General features: G+C 39.7%; 1 pseudogene; it reads right to left on the bottom strand.

Annotated features, from left to right (window-relative positions):
- Positions 1–93: 93 nt before the first annotated feature.
- On the bottom strand, positions 94–14456 carry LOC137235213 (integrator complex subunit 2-like; annotated as a pseudogene).
- Positions 14457–27334: the final 12878 nt, after the last annotated feature.

The raw sequence follows: 27334 nt of genomic DNA, 5'->3' as shown, positions 1-27334 counted from the left end.
CCCCCACCAGCGGTAAGGCTCTCCGGACACAGCACAAGGAAGAGGTGCACATAACCTCACATTCACATTAAAATCTCACGCCATACGGCTGTGGCAATTTTCATTTTCTTTTCAAGCACTTTAATTTTCACTAATTCAATCGACACAGTTTTTACAACAGTTTTCACTGAGTTTTTACACTTTTCGTCGAGTTGTTATATTAGCGCGCGCACTTATTTATAACAAATTTGAACGTTGAAGTGGCGAGTGGCCCCCGTTAATTCCACAAAAGACGTTGTTGTTGCTCTCCCCTTCACCCTGGTTTTCGGCACAAATAAGCTGCAAAGTCAGTGAAAAAATAAACAAATTGAAAGCGTTAAATAAAGAGTTTTTTCTATATTTTAATCATTGTTGGTTGGGTGATTTGCACAGGTTTTTTCAGTTTTACAACCCCTTTTAATTTGATCACAAATTTTAATCCATGAACATGGAATCATATACTAGATTGGCCGATCGAATAATCGAATTCGAGGCCGATTTTAATGACATCAATGCGGCTCTGCACACTGTACACACTCTTGCAATACAGCAAAAAGAGTTACAAGCTAAGTGGGAAAAAGCAGAGAACGCCCTAGAGGAGTTGCTTGGCTCTGACACGCTCGACGCAAAGAAAATTGCAGCGGTCAAGATCAAGCATAAAGCGGCATATGCCGTATTCCTGAGATGAATGTCAAACATGGCTGAACTTCAAGCCAAATTGAAGGAGGAAAAAGATAGGGCAGTCAAACCTGAGGGAGAACGCGGGCGCGAACACAGTATCCGCCTGCCAGCTTGCGATACTGAGGTATTCAAGGCGACTACCTATCTTGGCCAACGTTTCGTGACCTGTTCACGGCCATCTATAAAAATAACAGTCGCTTAAGCCCGGTAGAAAAGTTATTCCACCTTAACCAAAAAACCCAAGGTGAGGCAAAGGACATTGTCAAGAAATGTCCTTTGACAAATGAAGGCTTCGAAACAGCCTGGAAAAACCTATGTGAGAGATACGAGAATAAACGGATTCTCGTAAAACTCACAACTACAAATTTTGTTTAATTTAAAAAAGATAGATAGTGAGTGCGGCAGCTCTATCAAAACCTTACAGCGCGACATAAATAATTGCTTGGCATCTTTAAAAACACATCAGATCGATGTTTCAAATTGGGATGCGATTATTACCTATTTATGTTCGACAAAATTACCAGAAAATACGTTGGCGCTATGGGAGCAGAGCATTGACCACAAGACGGACATATCCAAGTGGGAGGATATGGACAAATTCTTGTCAAATCGTTTCCAGACACTTGAAACCGTGTCTGGTTTTACAGGGAATGCCACTTCTAAAGTGCAAAAATCAAACACGTCGCGCCAGTCGACGGAAAACCCTACAAAAAGACTTGGTGCTTTTCAAACCAAAGTAACCAAGCAAACAACAAAATCAATATGTAAAATGTGCAAATCTACGGAGCACAGATTACGCAACTGTTCACGTTTTTGCGATTTAAATCCGGTAGAAAGGATTAAATTCGTCAAATCCACAAATGGCTGCCTGAATTGTTTATCCCCAGGACACACAGTGACGAGGTGCACCAGTTCGTACAACTGTGCCAAATGCCACTCTCGTCACCACACGCTCCTGCATGCGGACACACTTCAGCAACCGGCGGTGCGCAACCCGTTCAAAGATGCGGATAATACCCCATCAACTTCGGTACAGGCACGGAAAAGACAGGAATCGGGACAACCACCCTCTTCTACGAACCAGAATGTCAAATCCTGCCATGCCAATTCCAGCACAGGTGTGCTATTAGGAACTGCTCGCGTACACATTCACCATAATGGTACCGACTTCGCCGCGCGGGCATTAATTGATTCTGGGTCTGAATGTTCCTTTATAACTGAAAGACTGAAACGCAGAATCAATTTGCCAGCGAGGAAAATGCATGCCCATGTTTCAGGCATCACAAATGCGGTGACAGCTCAGGTGAAAGAAGCATCCAACATCGAATTACGTTCACCAGTGGATCCATGCTTCAGCCTGACTACACCCGTACTCGTTCTAGCGAAACTCACTGGGAATCTTCCATCCTGCCATATCAACGCAATGACTATGCAGGCATTCCCAGACTTGGTTTTGGCAGACAAGAGGTTCTACATCAACGAAGACGTAGACCTCATACTTGGCGGAGACGTATATCCCCAAATTATAATGAGCGGTATAAAGAAGAATGTGTTAAACACACTCTTAGCCCAAGAGACAGTGTTCGGTTGGATACTAACCGGTCGTATCGAATCACCGAATCCAACGAAGAGCATTATGTCTTTCTACAACGAGGTTGCCTTAGACAACCAACTCAAAGCTTTCTGGGAGGTAGAAAATGTACCCAAAAATAAAATATTAAATGAGGAGGAAAGGTACTGCGAACTACTATTTAAAGAAACAACGCGGCGAAGTGAGAATGGAAGGTACACCGTGTCACTACCATTCCGGCAGGATTACCCTAACAACATTAATGTAGGACCGTCCCTGAAACGAGCATGCTCTCAATTCTTTCGGAATGAGGGGCGGCTAATAAAAAACCCAGATTTAGGTAAAGAGTATGTTCGAGTGTTGTCAGAATATGAAACACTCGGACATATGAGAAAATTAAAAAAGAATATTTCATCCGACGACTCGGATCATTATTTCCTGCCCCACCACGCCGTTATTAAAGCGGAAAGTACCACTACAAAGGTACGCGTAGTATTCAATGCCTCGAGCCCTACAGCAAACGGGAAGAGCCTAAATGATATTCTACTCCCAGGCCCAGTTCTACAAGCCGATTTACCCATACTTATCTTACGATGGAGACTATACCGCTTCGTATTCAATAGCGACATCGAAAAGATGTATCGACAAATTTGGGTGAACGAAAATCACACCAAATTTCAACGTATTGTGCATCGCGCTTCCCCGAATGACCCTATTAGTCTTTACGAATTAAAGACGGTTACCTTCGGAGTGAATTGCGCTCCATATCTCGCGATAAGAACGCTCCTACAACTAGCAGACGACGTCTCAAACTCGCACCCTACAGCGGCTAGCATACTGCGAGAATACATGTATGTAGATGATGTGTTAGCGGGTGGACATACGATCACATCGACTATTAAAGCCAGAGATGAAATTCGTCAAGTCCTACAATCAGCGGGCTTTCCACTTCGCAAATGGACTTCAAACTGTAAGGAAATTCTAAAGGACATCCCCAAAACGGACTTGCTCAGCGAGGATTTCTTAGCGTTCGAAGAAGCTAGTTCGGTAAAAGCCCTGGGAATACGATGGAACGCTCACTCAGACGTATTTTATTTCAAGGCAGGAACTCTGGAAAATGGTGCAAACACCACCAAACGAGCAGTCCTATCCGCTATAGCCAAACTTTTCGACCCTTTAGGCTGGCTTGCGCCTATGGTCATTGTGGCAAAAATACTCATGCAGAGTATTTGGTTGGAAGGCACCGCTTGGGACGAACCAGTATCTACCAGTACGCTGCAACGATGGAAAACCTTCACCGACCAATACCATGAAATCGATAAAATCCGGATACCTAGATGGGTCAACTTTTCTCCAGGAACCGACATCGAGATCCATGGATTTTGTGACGCATCCGAGAAGGCTTATGCAGCAGTCATTTACATGCGTGTCAAAACGGATGATAATGTCTGCACAAACCTACTTCTAGCCAAAACCCGAGTAGCCCCAGTGAAAACTCTTTCTCTTCCACGATTGGAGCTTTGCGGAGCCGTGTTGTTAGCGGAAATCACCGAATCAATTTTCAGGAATCTCAAGTTGGGACCAGTGAAAGTGCACCTGTGGACGGATTCAACGATCGTCCTCGCATGGATAAGGAAACCGCCCTGTTCCTGGTCAACCTTCGTCGCACATCGGATCACCAAGATCATCGACATGGTCGGACATAGGGACTGGTTGCACGTGAACTCAGAGTCCAACCCAGCAGATTTAGGTAGCAGAGGAGTACCTGCGTCTGAATTGGTCAACAATTCGTTGTGGTGGCAGGGACCTTCTTGGCTGCAAGAAGACACTTCCCAATGGCCAGCACAAGAAAGTGACTACATCACCTCCGTAGAGGAAAAGAGGGCAAAGACCTGCGCAACAACAACCGTCAATCCTACCGATATTCTTCAACGTTTTTCCGACCTACCTAGGGCTCTACGGGTCTTATCATACGTTATGAGGTTCTACCGAAGAACCCACCCCGAAACAAAAAATTCATTCCAGGTCATGTCGCACTTAATCTCCCCTGATGAAATTAAGGCCACTACACGACTTTTAATTAAGATCTATCAGAAACAACATTATAGTTCCGAATATAATTATCTAAAGGCCGGAAAACCAATAGGAGGGAAAAGTGCAATACTTTCACTTAATCCCTACTTAGACCAAGATGGCATCATTCGGGTAGGAGGGCGACTCGGGGCGTCAAAGGACTTAGCCTTTAATGAACGCCACCCAATCCTCCTCCCATACAACTGCAGGTTATCCCGTCTTACAGTCCTAATGTTTCATCAACAAAGTCTGCATGGGGAAAATCAACTCATGTTGCGTCTGATACGCACCCAATACTGGATACCTAACATCAAAACCATGATTAGGGCAACCATTCATCATTGCAAAACCTGCACTATTCACCGAAAACAGGCGCAGTCCCAACTCATGGGTACCCTTCCCTGCGAACGGACTACTTTTACCCGCGCGTTCACCAATACCGGGGTAGACTTTGCGGGGCCTTTCGACATCAACAGCTACCGCGGTAGGGGATGTCGACTGTCAAAAGGCTACGTATGCCTTTTTGTCTGTTTCTCCACTAAGGCCATCCACTTAGAAGCCACTAGTGACCTTAGTACTCCATGCTTTCTCGCAGCCTTTGCGCGTTTTATCGCGAGAAGAGGATGTCCGAAAAACATCTACTCCGACAATGGTACAAACTTTGTCGGAGCGTCAAGATCTTTACGATCTGAGTTTAAAGCCTTCCTGGCAGAAAGCCGAGACAAAACAGTCTCAAAGTACAATCATCAAGCATTAAGCTGGCATTTTATTCCCGCCGCTGCTCCACATATGGGCGGCTTGTGGTAGGCGGGAGTGAAGAGCTTCAAAAGCCACTTCAAAAAGATCGCGTCTCCCCATAAGTACACCATGGAGGAGTTCCAAACCCTTTTGTGCAGGATTGAGGCGTGCCTCAACTCGCGCCCACTTAGTCCAGGGTCGAATGACCCAACGGATCTGGAACCACTAACCCCAGGACATTTCCTAACGGGCAGCCACCTACTGGCTCCGCCAGAACCAGAGGCTAGTGAAAGCTCTGCCTCGATGATAAATCGGTGGCAGAAACTCAAAGCCCTCCATCATACTTTCTGCAAGCGATGGAAGGCGGAATATCTATCCGAACTTCAAAAACGAGTGAAGTGGAAGCATCCCAAAGAAAACATACAAGTGGGAGATCTCGCCGTCCTCAAAGAGGACAACTTATCTCCCAACGAATGGAGGTTAGGCCGAGTCGTCAATGTACACCCCGGCGAAGATAACCGAGTACGTGTCGTCGACCTCATGACCGAGAAGGGTCAAGTCAGACGACCTTTGGTCAAACTGATCCTTCTCCCTACGGAGATCGATTGTGAGAGGACCACGGGCTCCTCTTAACAATCCCTCCTTTCCTCCCCATCCCTCTTTTCAAAAAATCTACCCTAACCTAACGCAGATCCTCTATCTGCCACAGAACCTAGATGGACTCAGCCCCTTCTACCCTTAAGCTTCCAAAGCAAACCCAAATTCACTCGTTCTCCCTTAACGAGGACACCAGAAACCATCCCATTCACTCGTTATCCCATAACGAGGACATCATAAAAGCCTAACGCAGAAGGGCGAACCGATCTGCCACAAAACACTTATTTTTGAAGAAATTACAAAATCACACCCAAAGTCACTCGCTCCCCCGAGCGAGTATACCAGAACCCATTTGCCACCGAGAATCTTTGCACTCGTTGGCGCGCAACGAGGCCTGTCGCACGCCTAAAGCAGATGAGAAAAAACCCATCTGCCCCAGATATTAGCAGTGCTAAATTTTTGTATTTTGAGAAATCTGAATTATGTCAATATGAATATTCTAAATTAACGGGTTATCTGGAATACTTAACGGAGAAGAGCTTTCCGAAATGCCAGAAGAAAAAGGTGAATACTTCCTGTGTAATAGGACCGTACACAAGCTTAACACCTCTGTCAAAGTAAAAGTAGGAATATAAAGTTCTACCCAATAAGCCATTTTCTTTGTTTTTTGTTTTTTTTGTCAATTCACTGCGGCTGCTGAATAAATATTTCTAGATTATATCAAACTCAATCTTCCATAAAAGGTACAAATTCCTAATTATCCTGTATTGAATGCCTCATCTAGTGAAAATCCAGCCGGTTTGCTTGGTGATTCGAATTCTATTGTCAATGTAACAAATGACAAGCAAACGTGCATCATTTTCAATAGTTTATGAAAACTAGCAAACCACAAAGTGGTTCAATGTTTGATTTTCGCTGCAGTTGCTGCAAAAGTTAATATGGTTTTTTCGAAAATAGGCCAATATTTGGGTAGGTGCAACATATGGGGGTGGTTGCGCATGCATTTTAACTATTCTTTGCAAAAACGAAGTATTTTTTGGGGGGCTGCTGACAGATGTTCGCGTAATGAAGAAAAATGTCCTGTGCGAAAAGAGAAACTTAATTGTTTCATCGAACGGAATTGTGATTCGATTAGGCTTCTGTGTGAAAACGGTATAAGATTGTCCGGTAATTTTTCTGTACATCTGTCTTCGATTATTTGCTCATTTCTTTGGGTTTTGCTTTCAACATCATGATATTTTAAAGGACTTAGTGACTGTAGCTGGCCTTGTAATCCACGCAACGCACGTAGTTTGGAGAAAAGAATAGGTTTCACGATTGGCTTCGCGAACCAACCCAGTCAAAGTGAGTGTGCCAAGAGTAAGGAGCCGTGAAATATCTTGGTTTCGAATAATATGCGAGGCAGGAATCTGTAATTAACGGCCCATTTTTTTGTTCGAAAACACGTCCCCAGTTCACACTTCCCCTTTTAGTATTCTCAAGGGCATACGAGTAAGAATGGGGCACCCAACCGTAACTGGAAACAACCACAAATCACTACCGGTGTCGGAGTCTGCGCATCACCCAAATTCATGCTAGGCAAAAGCATGAACTACCGATGACCCCCCAAAACGATCCAAGAACAAAGTGAGAGCGGCATATAAGAATAGTATAGAAGCGGGAGCAATAAATAGTCGGACAAAATATATATGTCGAGTGTACAAACGCAGTACGAGCCACATTGGTAATAAATATAAACGCACGGATATTGAGCTAAACGTATGCTTTGTCCATGTGAGGAATATTAGCGTTCACGCCGAACAATTTATCGGCGGGGGGATATCTGTACAGGCATGGGTTAATTTTTCTAAATACTAAAAATGTACTCACATACTATATTCACTGCGTAATGAAGAGTATTTTCCGAAACAGGAAGGTACTGCGCAAATAAACGTTTAGGAATCCCTCGCATTCCTGCCAATCAGCAATCCAGTATATTTCGGTGTAAGGTACTCGCCATATCCCAAAATGTTTAGTAATAGTTCTGCGTGAAAAATAAGTAATATGAAGACAGGTAATGGCAAGATATTTACCAAAGGAAAGATATTTTACCTAATTGAAATTCAAGTAAGTTTTGATTAACCGCTCGAGTGTTGGCCGACCTTTTTCCCTTTCTTTACACATATGCGTTACTGCCCACTGGATGGGTCTTGAGTTTTTGATTGCGACATGTAGGTCAGTTATGCATCTGTCTCATTGCGTCCAAGTCGAGATTATAGACTGACCCACCACACTTAAAGAAAAAATCTGTAAATTAATACTCCACCTATAGACATCGATAGTTAATACCAAGGGCGTACTATAGAAGATTCTGCTGTATTACATATTGCGCTGCCCACCCACCTAACCGATGTATTGGCGCCATTTCCATGTCTAATCAATAGCGTTGTCTGTTGAATTAACATGCCACCTGGTACACACAAAGGTCTGTGCATCTTTAACCAAAACCCCACCAAATATATACATTTTTTGTTCCATATCATTGTGGCGCTATGTAAAGAGCGTGGCAATGGTGCATGTTCGCTTGTGCGCGGTTTACCACGTCATAAAATCAATACCCAAAAGCCATAGACCACATAAACGACAACCACTCATACCGCCGGATATTAATAAGTTCAATCTACTGGTAGTTTTACGTGTAAAGGTTACACCGGTACGTGCTCTACCCGGCGGTGGACTCTCTCCATACGTTTCAGGTATAATCCACTTTGCGTTACGTGATTGGACACCACGCGTCTCTAGTACATTTGACTTTGCAATTGGTACAGGAAACAGTTGAAAATGATCCATGATATTCTGACATTTTTTATTGCCAGCTACCTGTCCAAGTGTGTCAATATTGTGTATAATTACGCAGAAAATTCTGTTTTGTTCTCAAGCAACTTTATAAAACGATGACCTGGCGATGGCTTAAATTGTCCAGGAGATAGATTACGCGCAAATAAAAAAAAAAAAAAAAGAGAATGGTCTTGGCTCGCGTGGAAAGTAATTGATATCGAACATAGCTTGAGGATCAGGTAAACTAGGAAAATCTTTTACTAACCGACTATAAATACCATCGATTGAACGAAAATCTGGTACACCCACGACACCGAAACACCAGCACCAGTCAACACAATCTTTCTTTTTTTGATTGTTTTTTTTATCATCAAATTTGATGTTACCGACATGGATGTATAATGCCCTTCCATCCAGTCATCGACCATGATTAGAGGGGGATAGTTTGATATAATCAAACGAAGTAAGGGATGAAATAACCCAGCATAATCGTTTTGATATTGTTCTGTTTTTTGCAACAAGTATTTCATTGGAAGTTCAGCCAAGAAGCTATTTGAATATTCCTTCACTTTTCTTAAAGCCATGTTTTGATTATGGGTATTAGAGAGACGAGTATCTTCATAAAGTACCAAATAATATAAAATAAGCAATTGTGCTGTTAAAGGACAACTAATTTTTATTCTCATTGTTTCATCTATTTCTGTAGTAGATGCTCCAGAGGCAAGTATTTGTGATGCGCCAAAAACGCTACTACCATCAAATGTAACTTCTTTCGATGACTCAAAAATGTATAATATGTCATTTTCGGAAGATGGTTTATGCATGTGGTCAACATTAATTTTTCCCAAAGGATTTGGTACTATTAATGTGTTAACGTATACATCAATTAATGCTGGCATTACAGGATGCATCGGTCGAATAGCATTACAAATTTGTTTGTGAATCCATGATTTAATGGGAACTTTGTGCTTCAAAAATGCGCGAGATTTTAATAACTGGTGTATACAATGCACCGAAAGATATCCAGAAATATTAGCATTTAAGTTTGGCGTAACCGGAACACGAACTGCGTGAGACGCAACCACCTGCTCGGTAAATAAATCTTGGGTAAAAACTTGTTTTATGCGATTGGTACTATTTGGGCGTATTGGAATTTTCATAGCCAATGTTGAACAGACCAACTCGCTTATAGCTGTAATTTGATTGCCATGAAAGTGTATTGCGAGTAAAAGTAGCATTTCGCCTAGCGATGCCGATGTATCTGATTTTCTACCAAAAAATTTGTCTTCTTTTATAATCCATTGTAACCATTCAACTGATTTGTTTTCGAAAGCTGTTGTAGATACAAGAGATGGACAAGCAATTAGCATACAAAGTGCCAACGAAACAAACCGAACTCCTGATTGTGTAGGCTGTGGTCGGCTAGTTACCAGTTGTGATAAAATGTTAACTTCGTCATCGTTAAACTTGAGCCCAGCTATTCCCCGAAGAGCACAAGACAAACGCATTAACACCACACCTTGCACAGTATAATCTTCATCACTGCTTGGATTGAGAGACTTTTGTACATTTTTTTTGTAATTGTTGTAGGAGTTCGACTCGTACTAAATTCAAAGCATCGCTTTTCCTTTTTGGCTTGAACGTATATAAATAGCAAACCATGTGCGAACATTTTGATCATTGCCCAACAGCATACCCGTCAAGAATGCAATCAAGTCTTCAGGAAATTTAAGACAAAGTTTTAACATAGATGACGGAATTTATTTAGAGGAAGTTGTTGATATCTTGTGCATTCTCAAATGTGCTAATGTAACATATTTTTTGACGACGTGCCAATATGCGCCACAACAGCATATCGTTTACACCGGGCGCTAGTGGTTGGGTATGGGAAGGCAACATTTGTGATAACAAATCACGCGGATAAGCGCCAGCATGTATGTGTTTTTGTACCCAATTGATTGGGCGGGTACTAATCGGTATCCACTCATGGGGTATTTTGGTCTATCATTGTAGGATCATTAGATTCATTAGCTAACTCCCCGTAGACAAAATGCATGCTGAAGAAATGTGCACTTGTATATTGGACAGTGATCAGTAGGAAATTGTGTGTGGCATGGCGAATTCATACCATTTTTTGATTTACCACCCTCTCGAAATCGAGTCCTTCACTCAGGTGGTGCCAGCAAACCACCCAAGGTGTGGCAGGGTACCTGAAAATATAAAATAAATAACAATGAAAAGAAATTAGAAAATTTGTAAAATTATTAAAATGGAACGATACATCAAACCCATCAGCTCTCCTGATCTCCATCACCAGTCACCTGAGAAAGAAAAGAAGATGCATTAATAACCTGAAATAACAGAAACATATTTATTGGAATAAAATTAATTCAAAAAGTTGCCACGTACTTACCTAGTCCAGTAGCCATGCATCTTACTCCAAGCGCCGTAGTCAAAGAATTGAAAGAACGAAAAAAATCATTAGATTTTTTTTACCGTTTCTTTCAATTCATCGGAATTTTACATTCTATACACGGGTGTGTATGAATGTTCATTTGTTTTGTCTTTTGCCGTTGGCATATTTGTAACCAACGTATGTACATATGTATGTATGTATGCATACTTGGTTCGGCATATCCTATTAGTGCTGCGTCAAATGACGCACACTGATATCGAAAACCCGCAAAAGGAACAAAATCGGGATCGGCTTTTTTGACCCGGGCAGTCCCAAAACATACTTACGCACAAAAAATAAAGGCAAACACCTCCTTAAAAATTTAATTGCTCTCATTTACAAACAAAAAAAAAAAAAAACAACCAAAAAAAAAAAAATTTTTTTTTTGATTTTTTGATTTTTTTTGCCGTCGGTACTGCCTGTTTTGTGGCGGGGGGCAGGACTTGTTGTTTCTCAACAACAAACATCACAAACAGTCATTATAAGGGCTCGGTACAAAAACAATCCGGGCCCCGAAATGAAAGAATCCCGACACGACAAAATCCCGAAATGGGAAAAAGTCAACTGCTTCTACCGGCCTAGTGTGCTACTGCCCCAGTGACCTAGTTTTTTTCAAGGGCAAGCAAATACATATATGTATATATATACTCGCACACCACAAATTCACCATACCAGCTGTCAGCTAACCAAGAAATACACGACAGAGTTGCATGGTACATTTAGCATAATGGTACGTGCAGATAGAACGCGTCATGAAGAACGCATCGCCAATCTGCATGTAAGCACCGGCAGTTGGTACATTTTCCAATTTAATTACGATGTTCGCTCTTCGTCATGAGCTGTCGCACAAAATTAAATCAATACCGTCGTCAACCTCTCCGGTTCGTTTTAAACTCGGTTTAGTCATATAGTTTAACGTACGGTTGTTAATAAAACACCACGCGTATCATGAAACCAAGTAATTTTGCGCGGGTGGCTTGGAATCACGTCCGCTCCAACCTCCCACACACCGCAATCTTGCTGGTTTTGTTGAAATACATAAGCTGCTCGAAATCACAGCACTAACTACTTTGCAAAAACGCTCTCGTCACTCCACGTCAGTTGACTAGTCATTTTACGGTGATAGGTTATATTCGTAGTCACATTTGCTTGGGCGTGGGTAGGTTTTGTAGGGTAATAATATAATACACAACTGACGAAATACATGCGCTGCAGCGAAAACGCGCATCACCCAGCCAACCTCACGGCCACTCGCCCTGGCACATCCATAAAATGCCACAGTCGCCCTGAGAGCGAGACGACCACGTTATACGCTGGAACGGAGACCTCGGCCTCTTCGTCCAGCCCAGAAAAACCTCAAAACCCTCGAGTCTGGAACGGAGACCTCTGCCTCTTCGTCCAACCAACAAAAAAAAAAACCGCAAATCTGGAATGGAGACCTCGGCCTCTCCATCCGGACCGAAAAAAAAAAAAACCAAAGAATAACAAACAATGGTGCCACTCTGGAACGGAGACCTCGGCCTCTTCGTCCAGCCTTACTGGCCATCGACAATTCACATATTACATTCTGAATTTCTATATTTAAGAATTATGTATAATTCAATGGCAAGAAATATTCACTTCACTGTTCATAACCGCTAATTCTTTCATCTTAGCTCAGGTGGCATGCTAAGCAAGTCGAAAGGGATTCCCGGCCATGTTGCGTCGCAGACGAACTCTTCACTTAGATTAAGTTTAGCGTGTAAGTCTTATAATAATTTTTCTCGTTTCAGCGGAGGTCATTGGCGGAAAACGATGTTGCGTATCGCAAGGGGGGCCGGCATGTTTAGGCAGGATACCTAACTTTTCCGCATCTGATTGCGACCCCCCCAATGCAACTCTGCAAATCTATACTCGATACTCGAATTAATTTTATAACCACCCACACCATCACCCTCATGCATGTGCATGCATGTACATGCGCGTGTATGTGTGCTTTTTGTCAGCACTCATGCATATGCATGTCGGGGTTGATGTGTGGGTGCCTTTCCCCTCCAAAACGGAGGATTTTGCGGGTCAACGGTTGTAGCTTGCTATACAACCGGCCTTTTTGATTTCAACAGCCAACCTGTTCACATCTGCCGCCAGCGATCTCTGCCGTAATTGTCTGCGTTTATTCAGGTAACATTGTAACCTTTGCTATTTTCACATTTACCCAATAAATCGTATCTATTATAACGAGAAATCTCGTATTCTCTTATTTTATTCCAACCCGCTTGTTCCCACTGAGATCGACCCGGTGCGCCCACCTCTCCAGGATTAGACGCACACCGGCCGAACAGATGTTGAGTTGCGCAAGGTTGACTGGGAGTCCTCTTTTAAAAATAACGAATAACAGGCTGCAACTGTTTTAACATTTTTAAAAGCTCTCTGGCTTCGCTGTGTAATAAATTTGTCCCTACTTTTAAGAGCAAAATTTTATAGTTTCACTGGTATTCTTCTGAACTCTTAAATCTTAAAAATTTGAGAAATAAGTTTTTCAAGAAATATAAAAATACGGAAAGATACAACTACTTTGAGTTGTATGTTTCTTATAATAAAAAATTCATTGATTTGAATAAGTTACTTTACTCGAATTATCTATCTAACTTTGAAAACAATATTAAGAATAATCCTGGTCGTATATGAAGTCTAAAAAAATGGTTCCAGCATTCCTAAAACTGTTTTTTATAACGGTGCCACAGCATCTCCAATTAATGAGGCCACTAATTTATTTGCCAACTTTTTCTCTTCAAACTAAGAAGGAGAATTAACGTCCAACGAACGTTCCTTTTTACGTCTTAGTATAAAAGACTTATCCTCCTCTATTAACTTTGGGTCCTTGTCATTATCAGACAATTATGTTATCGAAGGGTTGAATTCCCTCAAGGATTCCACTCAGACGGATGTTGACGGGCTTTCCATGAAACTCTTGAAGAATTGCACCTCGCTTGTGGGGCCTCTCACGTATATTTTTAACCTTTCTCTATCTTCTGGAGTGTTCATTGATAATTGGAAACGCAATTCTATCACCCCTATCTTTAAAAGTGGCAATAAGAGTGATATCTCCAACTGCAGACCTATTTCTAAATTATCATCTGTTGCTAAACTGTTTGAATGCATCGTGAAAGAGAAACTTTATTTTTACGTGAAGCATTTTATTTCTCCAAATCAACATGGATTCCTACCTGCGAGGTCAACTGATTCCAATCTCTCGGTCTTTACCGAGGATTGCCATTCATGCTTTCGGAATGGCCTTCAAATTGACACGATGTATGCTGATTTTTCCCAGGCATTCGACAAAATGTTTCATAGTATTCTCATTGAAAAACTCAGTTTTGTGAGTCTTTATTCTAGTTTCTTTAAGTGGCTCCAGTCTCACCTGCATTGCAGGAGTTGTACGGCTGCTGTAGACGGTGAGTTCTCGGAGCCATTCTGTGCTACATCTGGTGTACCGCAAGGTAGCATCTTAGGGCCTTTATTATTCATCTTATTCATAAATGATATCTCTTCTTGTTTCAAAACGTCCAAATATCTTGCAGATGATCTTAAAATATATTCCGTGATAGGTCGATCACATGATTCGTTAGTGCTCCAAGGGGAGCTTAATAACTTTTTTGATTTTTGTGTTATGAACAAACTCTCTCTTAATAAAAATAAATGCCACAAAGTGACTTATTCGAAGATGATTACACCGTTGGAGACGTGCTAATGTTTAGCGGACTCATGCCTAACCTAGGTTAGTGAAATTAAGGATTTAGGAGTATACTTTGATAGTAGACTTAATTCCAACTCGCATTTAAATTATATAATTTATAGTTCTTTCGGAACACTGGCCTTTCTCAGGCGCCACTTTTCTAACTTTTTCAAACCCATATACTTATAATACTTTGAATTCTGCCTTTCTTCGTTCTAAGCTGGAATAGACAGCTTACATATGGAGACCATACCACGGAGTCCATATAAATCGATTGGAGAGATTTATTCGTTTTGCATTACGCTCTCTAAATTTTTCTGACCCGACTCCGTCGTACGTTGCTCGTGCCGATTAATCGGTTTATTATCTTTATCTGATAAAATATCGCTCTTGTCAATATCTTTTATAATTGACCTTGTGTCTGGCAAGATTGATTGTCCTTCTATGTTTCAACTTATTAATTTTAATGTGCCGTGCAGAAACTTACGAAATTTTGATGTTTTCTGTGTTGGAGTTATCAGAACAGTTTATGGTTCCAATGCCCCATTGTGCAGAACATTGTCTGAATATTAATGTTTCTCAAATTTTTTAGATAAAGACTTAACCTATTCTAAATCGGTAATTCAGTTAAAATTAAAAACTTATTTTTTAAGCAATATTTAGCTAACGTTATTATATACTTTAATCTTAAGTGTCTGCTGTATTTTAGACATAAATAAATAAATAAATATTGCTTTATACAATGGTTTTGTTATTGATATTAGAGAAAAATTGCAAAGTTTACAAACGGCGATGATTACTAGGACATGCTTCTGAAATTCACTTCTTCATCAGCTAGCTTCTCGGGAGCTGAGTATTGAACTCGACAATCCAACATTCATACCAGTGTAAAGGCCTTTAACCACTAAGCCATATGATCGCCCCGCTGCTCGCTTTGCAATTGGTCTCTAAGAATTGCCTTTTTTTGTTGCACTGTTAGGTGCATACACTCTAATCCTAATTGTGTGGAATGTTGAAAGTGAAATTCAGAAAATTGCAATTTTTCTCTAATATCAATAACAAAACCATTGTATAAAGCAATATGAGCAAGTCTCGCTAATTACATATATATTAAGAAATTTAAGTTTTTCAACTTGTAATAAATAGTGGTAGATACTTTTTCCACCTAGAACTAAAAAGTAAAATAAAAGAAAATAAAAAAATTTTAATATTAGTGATTTTGGGCCAGAGTATAGTTTTTATTAATTTTTCCAAAAGGAGCTTTTCGGCCGATAAATAAAAAGACAAAACCTTTTGTTTTTCTTCTTCTCCTACGCGTTTCAATGTTTTTTATAACATCTTCATCAGGGAGTCTGGTTTATTCTAATAAAACATAAAACGAAAAAAACAACCATTAAAAAGTTATTAATAACTAACATCAAGCAATAACATATTTTCCCACAGTTCACCTAAATTTAACATAATACAATAACATTTGAGCTGCAATTTTGTTTGGGATTTGTTGGGATTCAAAAGTAACCCATTATCACAGGCCCACTTGTTTACGTTCTCAAGGTCGGCGTTTAGGAGACTAATACAGCTATTGACGGAAACCGTGGGCAACTTACATATAATTGAACATCATCCGCATAGACGTGAATATCACAGTACTTTAATACACTTTGAAGGTCATTTACATATAACACAAAGAGCAGAGGACCAAGAATCGAGCCTTGGGGAACCCCCTTGCTAATCGTTAAATAATCAGATATATTGTTAGCGGCACATACAGCTTGCGATCGATCGCTAAGGTATGAGAGTAATAAACGTAACGCTGGTGGTGAGAAATTGAACAAGTTTATGAGCTTCATGGCGATGATGGTATGGTTGGCAGTGTCGAAGGCTTTTGAATGATCCAAAAGCGTCAAGAACGTTACGAGGTTTTTATTTATGTTCAGTCTAATATCGCCAGAAACCTTTATTAGAGCAGTTGTACAGCTCCGTTTGGTTCTAAATCCAGACTGTGTCCAATTAATAAAGGAATTACGACTTAAGAAAGAACTTATTTGGACATGCATTAAACGTTCGAGGACTTTGGACAGAAACGGCAGTATTGCAATGGGCCTATATTCCCCATTGGGTTTTTTAATTGGAACTACTATAACCATCTTCCAACATTGCGGGAAAATAGATGAGGACAGGATAGTATTGAGGGCAAAAGTGACGTACGGTAAAATTTTGGGAAATATGCACTTAATAAACTTGGGTTGAATACCATCTAGGCCAGTAGCATTAGACTTAATACTAAGAACTGACTTAATAACTGCACAATCATCAATGTTGGAGAATGAAAAACCAGGTAATGAACTATGCAAACAATCACTATACCCATCAATACATACGTTATTGTCACAGTTAGACAGCTGAACAAATTTTTCATTCAGCTCATTTACATTTATGTGTTCATCGGTGGCATTGTCCTTAACGCCTATGCCAATATCTCGGATGTGCTTCCATGTATTTTTACTCCCTATCGCAGTGCCAAGCTGATACTCATAATATTTGAGTTTTTGTGATTTGATAGCTTTGGTGACTTCTCTTCTGTGAGCTTTGAAAATATTATAAGTTTCTTCACATTTTAGCCGTTTCCAGTTACGATACGCCTTGTTGCCTTTTTGGAATAAGGCCTTTGATATAGTTGTAAACCAAGGGCGCTTTCGAGCATTACAGGACTTTGTCACGATTGGTACGTATTTTTCATATGTGAGCAAATATTAGCTTGGAGAAAATTTATTTGGTCATCTGCAGATGTCAAGTTATAAACCGAATCCCATAAAACGCTATCAACAGCATCTTCAAGTTAAACATAGTTTATATGCATAAAATCTCTATATGAATATGTGGTCGAAGTATATGAGAACTTGAAGTCATATGTCAGAAAAATTTGATCGTGTTTGGAAAAATTCGGGACAGATAGCTGATCAAAGAGCAGGATTTTTGACAAGTCGGTTACGAAAAATACGTCCAAAAGAGTGCTGCTTGATTGTGTAAAGTGCGTAGGGTATAATGTGTTCACTGGAAAAAGAGCTAGGAATTGCATTGCCAAAGGTAATTTATTACCAGTAAGAAGGTCACTATTGAAATCACCCACTTTCACAATATTGTTGTAACTCAAGCTAAGATCATAAATGTTATTAATTAAGCTGTCTAAAGCAATGTGTTTATTCGGTCTGTAAACGCATCCTATGAGTATTTTTGAAAGTTTAGAATCGATTTCAATGAAAAAATACTCGATTAAGTTAGATGGCTCTGATGTGCATTTGATTTCACAAGACAAGCCATGTTTTACAAACACTGCGACTCTACCCCCTCGTCCAGCTCTATCTGCGCGAAAAAGCTTATACCTATCAACATGCAGCAAAGTATCACTATGCTAAGCAGAAAGCCAATCCTCTGAGACACTTACAACATCAACGTCGGACGATTAAAAAATATGTCTAAACTCATCTACTTTATTTGGGAGGCTCTGTGCATTAAGGTGACAGATTTTTAAACCATTTTTTTGCTTACCTAGTATTCTGATCATGTTATGCGCGCTGTCACAAGCCTTAGAACAAATGCTGTTACAGCCCAGAACAATAACATGAGCACTGCGCTTTCATATCAAACAAGCGTTCATACATGCATAACAAACAGACGTACATATATAAAGAAGACAAAAGGGAAAATGTAAATAACAAAGCCGGCTGTAGAAGTAGAGATGGATTAAAAGCAGGAAAAACGGGACGGAGGAAGATGTGAAGGTATAGAGACAACGAAAACATAAATAAGTGAAATAACATAAAATGTTTGCTTTTTACATGTAACATTTATTAACAAAAACGTTCATTCAACAACATACATACATATACAATCTGGCACAATTAAAATTTTCGACTGCGTCCATTGCCTCGTCTATTGCATTTGATGGCAGTTGTGTATGCGCCGTTTATATTATTTACGTCTTCTTTGAAGCTTACCGTCTTCTCTATTTTTTGTTGTATGCGTAGCCCTTCGAGTGTTAGTCGCGTCCTCTCTCTCCTCTCCATATCTAAAATCTTAAGATTATCGAAGTATGGCATTTGCTGGTTAGCTGCTCAGCAATAGCAGTAGTCGTTTTCATATTTTTCGCATCTGATATGTGCTCTCTATTTCGGATGCCCAATGATTTCTTCGTTGTACCAACATAAACTTTTTCGCACACTTCTCCTTCCTTTCCGTTGCATTTTATTTCGTGGACTACATCGTGTTGTTGTTCCTTGTTAATTTTGTCTTTTGTTTGTGTAAATATTTTACTTAGTGTTTGGTTTGGTTTATGTGCTAATGTTATGTTGTCCTGGTATGTATGTTACACCTGTATATAGTCTCTTATTGTTTTCATTATTCAAATTTGCATTGTTGGTTACATTGTTAGTGCTGATTGTTTTTGTCGTTGCCAGCCATGTGTCTATTAATTTATTAGGGTAGGCATTTTTGTATAAAATATTTTAAATTTTTCGGTTATTTTCAGTTATGAACTCCTGATCACTTAAGTCGCGTACTTTCTTTATAAAGTTGATTGCCGTGTTTCTTTTTTGTATCCATGGTTGATTAGAATGATAGTTAATCATTCGCGACGATGCTACAGCTTTTGCATGCCAATTCCTTTTCAACTTTTTATCTGATTTTATTATTTCCATATCTAGGAAGGCCAATTTATTTTCTTTCTCTTTTTCTACTGTGAATTGGATTTTTGGGTGTTGTGCGTTAAAAGTTTTTAAACTTTCTTCCACGTCCTTTGTTTTAATTATTGCAAATATATCATCTACATACTTATTTATGTATTTGATTTATATGTCCCTGGATTTGAGCTCGGTGATGCTGTCGTCAAGTATTTTGTCTAGCACTATATCTGCTACTGTAGGTGATAGGGGGAGGATAGGAGAGGAGAGGAGAGGAGAGGAGAGGAGAGGAGAGGAGAGGAGAGGAGAGGAGAGGGGGAAGGCACGGCTTAGATATATACATAGATATGATATATACATAGATGTGTTGCGACCTATTGGTTTATTGTGCCCTCATTCTCTTCACAACATCTTGTTCTCTGAGAAAATCCAGAATGGTTTTCGGCTTCAAAGAGTGTATGTGACTACTTTCTAATTTTAGTGATCCTAGGATCCTAAGTCCTCCTCTCTTCCTCCCAGGATGTGTTCTGCAGTCCCATCTTCGCGATCACAGAATTGACAGGGGCTACTAGACGATATGCCTAGTTATGCATGTGGCTCTTTAGCCTGCAGTGACCTGAGAGTATGCCTGTTAAAATTCTATGGCTGATTTTTGGGAGATTAATCATGGCTTTATATCGCTTTGAGTTGTACCCTCCTATTCTGGACTTTCGCGCCAGTGTTGTTCTCTGAGGTACGCTTCTTTTTGCCTGGAATTTTCTCCTTCAGCTTCTCCATGTTCCGTGACTGTATCACTTTGCCTCTTCCACATCCCTCTTTAGCTATGTTTACTTAAATACTCCTGGCTGCCTGCTCAATTATTATGTGTAGAGGCGTTAACTTAAGCAGCACCTCTATTACCGCCGTCGGGCATGTTCGCATGGCACAGGATCTTCCTGCAATACGTCTGCACACCATTATTGCTCTTGTGGCCTTTGATATGGTGTTGTCGACGTGCTTCCTCCATAAGAGCTTAGAGTCGAACTTGACTCCCAAGTATTCTACCTCGGCCGTGTGTTCTAACTGTACTTCATCCATTGCGATGTGGTTCATCCCTTCCAGTTTTCTTCTCCTGGTGAAGAGCACAATGGCTGTCTTGTTAGGGATGATACTTAGCTCTACCTCAGTACACCATTATTTCGTTAAACTCAATGCCCTTTTCATTATTTCGCACGTGGTGCTCTCAAATCTGCCTCTTACAATTATAACAATATCATCCGCGTACCCCTGACATCGGATTCCGTTTTCGGAGAGCCTCTGTAGAAGTTCATCTACTACCAGGCTCCAGAGCAGGGGTGACAGGACGCCCCCTTGTGGACATCCCTTTGGTGTCTTGATCTCTACTGTTCCGTCCCCACTCAAAGTTTCGTTATTCCTCGTACGCAGTAGGGCGTTAATCCACATACGGATATAGAGTAACAAACAATCGAAGAAGTAAGACGCAGAATTTTTGCTCCGCTAAACTGAAGTGTTTACGTGGGTTTTTTCGCCAATAAAATATCGTTTTACTGATATTAAATAAAATAGCACTTAAAGAACTAATTTTTGTGGTTTTATGTAATAAGGTGCCACGAAAGGTTTTTGTTTTGTGCAGAAAATATATAAGTCTGTTAAAACGAAAATCTGGTCTCTGATATTTGTGTTTGCTTTTTTCGTAATTTTTGCACAAACTGCGCTGCTTCTGCCCCATTGTTGTTTTTTCTCTCTCCCCGATTTCACGTATTGTGTTGAGAGATACTCATGGCAGCCCGCAGCACCCGCGCAAATCCTCTGACATCCACCATCGGTGTGATTCTAACAACACATCTACATCGAAAAAAGAGTGTCAGCTCGCCTAGTGCGACATGGGTTTTACAGTTGGAGACTAGAATTGTGAGTGCGGTGAAAGAATCAACAAAAGAACAAAATTAGCGTTTACTGCATCTAATCGGTGAGTTGATGGCTGAGCTATCTACTTTAAAGCAAAATATGAAATCTCTTGAAGAAAGAGTAGTCAACGCAAAGCGTGAATGTGTCGAAACGGAGGACCTACGCAATGAGGTTCACACCCTTAAAACAAAGTTGGGCGCAGGTGAGTCGCTTAATATGGAAGTGTGCTTTCTTCGAAATCAGCTTGAACGATTCGAACGCACTGAGGTTGCCGCTGATGCGCTCCTACATGGCATACCTGAGCAAAGTGAAGAAGACTTAGATTCATTATTTAGTCATAGTTGCACTTCCATAAATATTGATGTTCCTTCAGTGAGGCGCATTTTTCGAACACACAAAAGAAACACAAGCAAGGTTGATGCTCCTGTAATAATGAAGTTTGCCTCTCCTAAAGAAAAGGGTACTTTTGCGCATAGTGAAAGAGCGATCACTGGAGAGCAGCGCTTTTATAGCTGCAAGAATGAAGCTTTTGCTTACAGTTTACAAAACATTCACATTATTGTGGATTATATTTAACAGAATGTTAAATTTACAGTGTTGCCACTACTAACTAATAGTAAATTATTATGATACTAAATTATACGTATGCTACAATGCATTTTTAATCGTTTGTAATATACGGATATAACGAAAAAAATTTGTTTTTTTTTCCTTCAGCTTAGCAAAAAAAATTTTAAAATTCCATAAAAACAAATGTTTTAAAAATTGAAACCACTTTTTCGACAACTACAAACGATGTTGTTGATTGTAGTAAAATAATTTTTTAAAATTTTGTTTATTGTGAGTTAAAAACATAATATATTATGTTTTAAAGAGCAAAAACAAGTTATAATGCGTTAAATCGGTTTGAAATGCGTTTTTAATCCTTTGTAGTATACAGAAATAACAAAAAACTTCAACTTAGCAAAAAAAAATGTGTCATAAAAAAAATGTTTTAAACATTGAAACCACTTTTTCAACAACTACAAACGATGCTATTGTTGTAGTAAAATAATTTTTTCAATTTTTTTTTTTTTTGTTGTGAGCTAAAAAACATAATGTATTATGTTTTAAACAGCAAAAATACGTTATAATGCGTTAAATCGTTTTGAAATGCGTTTTAATGGTTTGCAGTACATGGAAATAAAAAAAAATTGTTTATTCAAAATTTTAACATGCCATAAAAACAAATGTTTTAAACATTGAAACCACTTTTTCAATAACTAAAAACGATGTTATTGATTGTTGTAAAATAATTTTTCCATTTTCTTTTTGTTGTGAGCTAAAAAACATAATTTATTATATTTTAAGCAGCAAAAATAATTTATAATGCGTTAAATCGTTTTGAGATGCTGAGATGCACATATGTATTTACATAAGTACACTGTCATGTATTGCTAACACGCATGCATACACCCTCATATAGTCACTCACACATATAAGCAGCATAACACGGGTAACTAAGTTTTCCATCGGATAACAAATATCCTTTGGAAAACACCCCGCACGATCCCCGGTTCGACACAACGGAGATCATTTTCTTGTTTTCTGTTCCATTTCAACCACGGAGGAAGAAAGTCGCTGCTGCTGTCACGCCACATCATATACCAAAGTAAAATATTGTACTAAATTCTCCGTGCTTCCACTCACCGTGCGAGAATATACATTGGTCCTGTCTCACCGAGAGAAATTTTACAAGCGACCAGAATTTGAACCTACAGTCCACAAAAAAGGCAAATCATTATCATTTTGGGCACAACAAACAAGACCTTCGAGAACTTTTAATCTCAACACACAATACCTTCGAGATTTGTTGGCACAACACAATAAGACCTTCGAGATGTTTAACAACATTTCAACAAAAACCACCACCACAACAAAGAAAGCGGCAAAAACAACGCAACAACAAAACAAGGTACGTGGTTACATATTCTAACGCACAGTGACAAATATTTTTTTAAAGTGAATTGTGTTCATACGGCCTTTTGTCTATCAGCTATATCCCCCCACCCGCGGTAAGGTATAGCTGACATAGCTTAAGGTAACATAGTGCAGTTTTTTCCAAGTAAATTTTCTTTTAATACTGCACTATTTTCTGGTTCACATAACCACACTTTCTTTTGGATGCTTCACTTTTGTTTATTTTCAACAAAAACAACGCTACACTTTATTTTATGTGCATAAGTACCCAACAAAAAATTCACTGGTACTTGCACGGGGGCAAATAATTTTGTTTAGAGTGAATTGTGTTCATACGGCCTTTTGTCTATCAGCTATATCCCCCCACCCGCGGTAAGGTATAGCTGACACAGCTTAAGGTAACATAGTGCAGTTTTTTCAAGCAAATTTTCTTTTAAATTGAAACTGCACTATTTTCTGTTTCACATAACCATACTTCCATTTGGGTACTTCAGTTTCTTTAATTTTCAACAATAACAAAAACACACTGTTTTATGTGCATACGTACCCAACAAAAAATTCACTGGTACTTATAACTATTGAATTTTTTCTTATATTTTTTTACACTTTCGCTTATTGTTCACTTTAGCATATTTTCTTGAATTTTGCCCATAAAATCACTAGAATAGCGATATATTTGTCACAATCACTACGAAGTCTAGTTATTTTGTTGAAATACATTTAAATACAAACAAATTCATTTATCCCTGTGAAATTTGGGTGGGGAACCTGCGCACATGTTTAATTTACACTGAAACAAATAAAAGTTCATATTAGAACAATTTTTCTCATTTATTACGGTGTTAATTAATTTGCATTCTATGGTCTTATAGGTGGTTGCTATTTTTTTGCGAATTAAATTTAAAGTAAACATTAAATTGCCTTAATTTATATCTGTATACATATATAAAATGGAATCTTTCATACAAAAAGCAGAAGCGATCTTGGAATTCGAAACGGATTTCAATAATCAACCCACAGCTGACCACACCATAATCTCCCTCAGTATTCAGCAGGGTGAATTTAAAATTATGTGGGAAAAGCTAAGGGCTGCATATGAAGAAGCTTCCTCCTCAACTCAGGGGCTGCAAGCAAAAGAACTTTCTTCAATTAAAAAGAAATACAAATTGTCATACCAATCGTATGTATGATGCTTGACTGCAATGGGTAATTTGTCTGACAAGGTATCCAAGGGCACCAAGGAGACTGAAGCTCCAACCACCCGAACACACAATAAGCGTCTTCCTCCGTGCGATACAGCTGTGTTTAAGGGTGACTATTTGTCGTGGGCAACATTCGGAGATATGTTCACGGCCATTTACATATCAAGCAAGGACCTTGCCCCAATTGAGAAATTATTCCATCTTAATCAAAAAACTCAAGGGGAGGCCAACGATATTGTAAGCAATGCTCCTGTCACTAATGAAGGTTTTGATATTGCCTGGAAGAGTTTAACTGAAAGGTATGAAAATAAGCGTAGTTTAGTGAAGGCTCAACTCGACACAGTCTTCGGCATAAAGCCCATAGATTAAAATTGAATAATTGTACGACATCATTAAAAGTTCATAAAATAGATCTGTGGGACGCCCTCTTTGTATACCTGTGTGCTGAAAAATTGCCCGAAAGCAGCCTCTCGCTTTGGGAATAGTCTTTGGGGAAGGAGACAGAGATAGCTAAATGGGAGGACATGAATAAATTTCTTTCTGACCGATTTATTGCGTTGGAAAACGTGTCTGTCCATAGAGGCAATAAGACTTCAAAAAGTTTTAAGCCTCATATTACAAAAACAACTTCTGAACCCCAACAGAAAAAGGTTGGCAGCTTCCAATCAAGCGTCAAGAAATTTAATTGTAAAATGTGTCACACAAATGAGCATAAACTATGCAACTGCACGAAATTCCTTAAACTATCACCTGCTCGTAGAGTCGATTTTATTAAGAGCAATAATAGCTGCCTGAATTTTTTATCGTCTGGACATACTGTGTCGAAATGTACAAGCTCATACAACTGCAGCACTTGTCATTCTCGACACAATACGCTCCTACATATACAAAAAATTCAACAAAAGACAGCAGCGCATGTAAAGCATTTGGATGATGATTCCCCATCAACATCAAAACAGGCAAGGGAAAGACAAAATTCAAAGTCACATGAGAAGCAAATCTCGAATCCGCAATCTTGTCATGCGCATACAACCACAGGTGTACTGCTAGGCACTGCTCGTGTCAACATTAATTACAATAATACCAATTTTTCAGCTAGAGCCCTAGTTGACTCTGGTTCTGAGTGCTCGATTAGATAAGCAATTATCCGCCTTTTGGGAACTCGAAGAAATCCCTAAAAACAACCGCTTTAATGCGTACGAACAATACTGCGAGGAATTATACAGAAGTACCACCACTAGGGATTATACCGGGAAATACAAAGTCTCATTACCTTTTAAACGAGAATTTCCTTCCAATATATAGCATGCTCTCAGTTCTTCCGGAACGAGACACGCCTCGCGAAAAATCCTACTTTACAAACGGAGTACAATCGAGTTGTGACCGAATACGAAGAATTAGGACATATGTCAAGGATCAACAGCATCGTGCCACCAGACTCCTCTGACCATTATTTCCTACCTCATCACGCCGTCCTCGAAGAAGAAAGTACCTCCACGAAAGTTCGCGTTGTTTTTAACGCATCTAGTCCGATCGCAAACGGTGTAAGTCTGAACGACATTTTGTATACAGGTCCTACGCTACAAGCTGACCTAACTATTCTTATATTTCGCTGGAGACTTTACAAATATGTCTTCAACAGCGATATCGAGAAAATATACCGACAAATTATGGTACATCCGAACCAAACAAAATATCAGCGCATAGTATTCCGTACTAGCCCTGAAAACCCCATAGGTCTTTATGAATTGAAGACTGTGACATTTGGGGTAAGCTGCGCTCCCTATCTCGCAATAAGGACACTTTTACAATTGGTAGAGGATGTCGAAGACACCTTTACAATTGCATCCACAATACTAAGAGAATACATGTATGTGGATGATATTCTTGCTGGTGCACACTGTATCCAATCAGCAATTACTGCCAGAGATCAAATATCTCAAGCCTTGCAATCAGCCGGCTTTCCACTACGAAAGTGATCAGCCAATTCCGAGCAAATTTTAAAAGATATTCTAAACAATATCTACTAAAAAAAGTTTCCCTGGAATTCGAAGATGCAAGTTCAGTGAAGGCACTAGGAGTAAGAGGGAATGCTCACAATGGTGAGTTGAACTTCATCGCAAAACCAATGGAAAATGGCGACAATTTAACAAAAAGTGCGATCCTATCGGCAATCGCTAAACTGTTGGACCCATTAAGATGGCTTGCACCAATAATAGTTGTAGCCAAAATAATCATGCAAAACATTTGGCTTGAAGGTACAAAATGGGATGAAGATGTATCACCAACTACTAGGGAACGTTGGAACACCTTTATGGAAAAGTATCATGAAATTAATAAAATTCGGATACCGCGATGGACACACTTCTCCCCGCACAACAAAGTGGAAATTCACGGTTTTTGTGACGCATCAGAGAAAGCCTATGCCGCGGCAGTATACCTATGAGTGGAAAGCAACGACCAAGTTCTCATCAGTTTGCTGTTGGCAAAAATAAACGTAGCTCCGGTAAAACCATCTCACTTCCCCGCCTGGAATTATGCGGATCCGTACTAATCTCTGAAATGATGGAAACAATTCTAACAAATTTCAACTCAGGGAATCCAAAAACCTACTTATGGACCGATTCAACGATTGTACTGGAATGGATACGAAAACCCCCTTGTTCGTGGTCAACTTTCGTAGCACACCGTATTACGAAAATCGTCGAAAAGTTTGGAAAGGATAACTGGCGCCATGTGGATTCGGGATCAAATCCAGCCGACTTGGCTAGCAGAGGACTTCCAGCACACGAACTGGTCAAAAATTCGCTGTGGTTGCAGAGACCTTCTTGGTTACAAGAAGACATCTCAAAATTACCTACACAAGATACAAATTACAACACGGTGATAGAGGAAAAAAGGGTGCAAGCTCATAAAATCGCG

The sequence above is a fragment of the Eurosta solidaginis genome, chromosome X, assembly GCF_040869045.1.
Source record: "Eurosta solidaginis isolate ZX-2024a chromosome X, ASM4086904v1, whole genome shotgun sequence".
Classification (NCBI taxonomy): Eukaryota; Metazoa; Arthropoda; class Insecta; order Diptera; family Tephritidae; genus Eurosta; species Eurosta solidaginis.
Note: the sequence above shows the minus strand (reverse complement) of the source record. Positions and strands in the feature narration are given on the sequence as shown.